This window comes from Mus caroli, chromosome 3 (genome assembly GCF_900094665.2).
Source record: "Mus caroli chromosome 3, CAROLI_EIJ_v1.1, whole genome shotgun sequence".
In the NCBI taxonomy this organism is placed as follows: Eukaryota; Metazoa; Chordata; class Mammalia; order Rodentia; family Muridae; genus Mus; species Mus caroli.
In genome coordinates this window covers 105,173,987-105,178,566 of record NC_034572.1, presented here as the reverse complement: position 1 = coordinate 105,178,566, position 4,580 = coordinate 105,173,987, and the positions used below count along the sequence as shown (strand labels likewise).

Here is a 4,580-nt window from a genome sequence, read left to right as displayed (position 1 = left end):
CGGCAAAGGCAGGTTCCAGCAGTAGGTAGGCGTGGCAGGACGAATGAGCCGGTAGCTCCACCCTTGAGCAGGCAGGTTCCAGGCTGGGGGAAGGGAGGCCACATTCAGGTAGATCTATTTCCAGTCTTCTGAGGAATATCCAGTTTGATTTCAAGAGTAGTTGTGCCAGTTTGCAATCCCTCCAGGAGTGGGGGCTGTTCCTGTTTCTCTACATTCTTACAAACATGTTCTGTCACCTGAGATTTTTATCTTAGGCCTTCTGATTGGTGTAGGGTAGAATCTAAAGTTCATTTTGGTTTGCATGTCCCTTATTACTAAGGACTTTGAACATTTCTTTAAGTTGTCCTTGGCCATTCGAGATTCTTCTGTTGTAAATTCTCCACCCTCCCCCTTTTTTTTTGATTGGGTTGTTGGGTTTTTGGAGATTAGCTTCTTGAGCTCTTTATATCTCTTGGATATTAGCCCTCTTTTGGATGCGGGATTAGTGCAGATATTTTTTCCCAATCTGTAGGTTGCTGATTTGTCTTATTCACTATGTCCATTGCCTTATAGAACCTTTACAGTTTCATAAGGTTTCATTTATCAATTCTCGATCTTAAAGGCTAAGCCATTAGAGTTCTCTGTAGGAAATTTCCCCCCATAGCAATGAGTTTGAAGCTCTTTCTCATTTTCTCTTCTGTTAGATTCAGTATATCTGGTTTTCTGTTGGGGTCCTTGATCCACTTGGACTTGAGTTTCGTGCAGTTTGACAAATATGGATCTATTTTCCTTTTTCTATATACCGACTACCAGTTAGACTAGCACCATTTATTGAAAATGCTTTCTTTTTTTATTGCATATTTTTGGCTTCTTTATCAAAGATCAAGTTTCCATAGTTATGTGGGTTTATTTCTGAGTCTTTGATTCTTTTCCATTGATCGACCTGTCTGTCACTGTGCCAATACCATGCAGTTTTTATCACTATTATTTTGTTGTACAACTTGAGGTCATGGACAGTGATTCTGCAGTTCTTTTATTTTTAAGAATTGATCTTGCCATCCTGTGTTTTTTGTTTTTCCATATGAAATTGAGAATTGCTTTTGCCATGTCTGTGAAGCCCTGGCAGCAGAGGGGAGGGCAGGAGGCCTCATCTTGAAGACAGGGAGGAGAATGAATATGATGGAAAAATGTTGAAGGGCAGACTGGGAGGGCAAAGAACTGGAAAGTAAAAAGTAACTGTGTTAGAAATATGTATAGAGAAATATATATATTTCTATAGTTTGTCTGTTAGATGTCCTAAAATGTCCCCCATGCTTCAGGTCTGATCACAAGTGCATGGCTCCATTAGCAATATATTGGAAACTTTACTATTTGATACTAGTGGAAGAAGGTGAGATTTCAGAGGTGTGCCTCTGAAGGAGTATTATGACGCTGTTTTCATCTTGTTTGGCTAATACCTTATAGGCCATCATGAGGTAAATAGTCTTATCTTCTACCTACGCCAACCTACATGTGATGTACTGCCACAGACATCAAATCTATGAAGTAAAAAAAAAATAATCATTAGAATCCCCTAAAACTGTGAATCAATAAAAAAAAGGCCTTTTCAACTGCAGATGTCACAAGCATTTTGTCACATGGGACTTACTACCATGCAATTTGTAGTAAGATGTTGAATCACTAAGACTGTGCCTGATGACATATTCTAGAAGACTAGAAAATGTTTAATTGAAGGAATATGTGGACATTTGAAGACATTGGTTTAAAGGGTCCTGGACTTCCCCCAAAGAAGCTCAGTGGGTAGCTCTTTTAAGGTTAGAGAGGTCAGAATGCTGAAAAAGTGCCACAGACGGGGCTCAGTCGACCCCTCAACCCATGGGAGAATAAGGCTCCGAAACTCATGTGGGCAAGGAGTTGGAGGAAAAATGGCAAACATACATAAACACCAGAGAGAATCTTGTATCTGAATGTAATTTCTCAAAGCAAGCATCAGAATTATATTAGAGAAGAAAGAAAGGAAGTTAAGTGATGCATTAAGGCCATTCTAAGTACATTGAGGTTACCCGATGCAAAATGACTATTTACACAGAACAGAGATATGCATACATAACAGCAACCAGGAACCAGGTAGTATTTACAACTGCGATAAAAATCAGCCCCATCTAGAGTTAGCTTATTCCTTGAAGCCAGGGGCAAGAGCTTTATGCCATTGTCATAGTTTCAATTCTAGTCTATTGTATAATCCTTCTCCCGAGACAATTGTAAATTTCTGTGTATGGGAGTGACTTAGTTGTTATTTTATGTATCTGTAGGGAACTTCAGGAACCTGAAGGAGGAGGAACCCACCAACTTTCTTTTAATATATAATGTAGTCTGCCATACCTGACTGTAATGAGAATTCTAAGTTTACTTTGATGAACTAGCCCTGAGATTTCTAGCTCTTATCCAATAAACTGCAATGCCTGATTTCTTTTACTATCTCTCTGTCAACACTGGAGGCAATTCTTCTGAATAAGTAACATTCTTAGGAAATTCAAAGCCCAACATTGACTCAACGATTGCCTAGGATATTGGAACACTGGTGGAGGCCAATCTAACTTAGCTATTTGTCAAATCATTCCTTGGAGGCACTTAGAATAAAACAATACTGAAAGAAAGCACACAAAACTCTCAGGGACAAATCTGAAACATGTCTGTGTTATGGGATGCCAAAGAACTTCCAGGAGATGAGTTTCTGTGAAACTTTTGCCTCAGGACTGTGACCAAGCTTTTGGGCTTGTCACACAGATTTCACTGGAGTGGGTGAGGCAATAAAGCAGTTAAGCTCAGTTCATGAGGTTACAGACCAAAGGGCAGAATCATTCGAAATTGGCTCAGTCACACAATATTCTGGAATAGAATTCAACCTCATTCTGTTTGTTCCCTAATATTTATGAAAACAAGGTTTAAAATCAACAGTCTAGTTTAGCCAGACCAATAAATTTCATAACAGCCCATTCTGATAGCAGCTTGGATCATACTGGCTGCTTTTAAATAGATTTCAAGAGAGAAACAGAAGGCCAAAGAAGAAATGTGCAATGTTTCAGACATGTAAATTCGGGATGCTGAAGAAGTCAGGGAAAAAAAAAGCCAGGTGCTTTGAAAAGGAACAACAGGAAAGACTTCCAGAGTGAATCTCAAGAATAAGCAAAATTCCTCCATCGCAAGCAAAAATGTGTGAAGGTAAAATCTGCTTTTGCAGAGTTGCATTTGAGAAAGTACACAGGGATAGCCTATCAAAGGGGTTTCTTAAAGAGTCATTGTTTTCAGAATGTTTCTACATTATTCACCTCTGTTGGCACTTAAAGGCTGCTAAGGAATGGCTTAAATTGGGTTTTCAATAGCTGAAGACATTGGCGTCAACTATGTTTTACTGGCTGTGTAGTGAACATCAAACAAGAGTTATGAATCTTAGAAGCTTCCATTGAAAATTTGAAGGAAATCTTAGAAACTGAGCCTTATATAGCCTGATTGCCATAGCTGGAGACAGTCCTTGAAAGGCAGCGAATGAAGTTGTGATAGTTAAGCCATAATAAAATCTGACCTAGAGAACCTGGGTAAAGTCCCACTTCTGAGGATGTTTCTACCACAATCCCAATGGGAGCTGTTTGCTAGAATAAAGTTTGCTATGTTTATTCTCCTTCTGTCTGTGCCCCTCAGTCTCTCTGTACCTCTTGTTTCATCTCTCATTCATAACTGCTCCCACATTCCTACAGAAACAACCAAGTGTCTTCACCTGTCACTTTCTTTTTTTCTCCAAATATTCTCTCTAGAATATACAATTCTGCATCTATCCCACAAAACAAACTTTGTCAAACCCAAGACAACCACTCCCCCCTCTAAGTCACTTATAACAATGTGGAGATAGAATGAGAGGCATTAGAGTCATGTGTAAATTATTATGGTTTGGATCTTGAACATTATTCGACTGCTCAAATTCTAAATGCTTGACTGCAAGGCTAGGATGTAGGCTATTTGGGAAGTGACTGAATGATATCATTGACTTCATTAATCGTCTATTGTTATTTGTAAGTGAATAAGTATCAAAAGAAGGTATTATACACCGGAATTATTTAAAAATACAGAATTCTTCACACATTTTAATACCATTTAACAGAGTCCATGCTATGCTTCTCTGTATTATTACAAAATCACTATATGTCTTGCTAAGAAATCAAGATTGCTTATTTAGCATCCTGCCTGCTATATCATAACAGCTCTTCCCACCATCAACTTTCTAGCACTACAATGTTTTGCCTTGTTTTTAATAAAAGCAAAAGCAATTAGGCTAAGGACTGAAACCTCAAACTCATGAATATCCCCTTCTTTCAGTTGTTGTGAAGTGCTTTGAGTGTATAATGTCCATTTAAGGCTCTCATGTGGCACTATTGGGGGATGAAAAAACTTTAGGATATGGGATATGATGAGGGTTCATATCCCATTGCTTCATATGGATATGAAGAAATTCATTGGGAGTATGTAATTGAAGAGAAATGGTTTATATACTTCTTTTTCTTCTGCTTCTTCTTCTTCTTCTTCTTCTTCTTCTTCTTTTTCTTCTT

The 4,580-nt window shown here is 38.4% G+C and overlaps 1 long non-coding RNA gene and 1 pseudogene across 2 annotated transcripts in view; one reads left to right on the top strand and one right to left on the bottom strand.

The window, feature by feature from the left end:
• Window positions 1–2,979: 2,979 nt before the first annotated feature.
• LOC115030620 overlaps window positions 2,980–4,580 on the top strand; it is a 146,332-nt gene continuing 144,731 nt past the window's right edge. For both annotated transcript variants that reach the window (XR_003836211.1, XR_003836212.1), the window contains exon 1: window positions 2,980–3,201. This is a non-coding gene — a long non-coding RNA (uncharacterized LOC115030620). The remainder of the gene's footprint in view (window positions 3,202–4,580) is intronic.
• On the bottom strand, window positions 4,094–4,194 carry LOC115030695 (annotated as a pseudogene).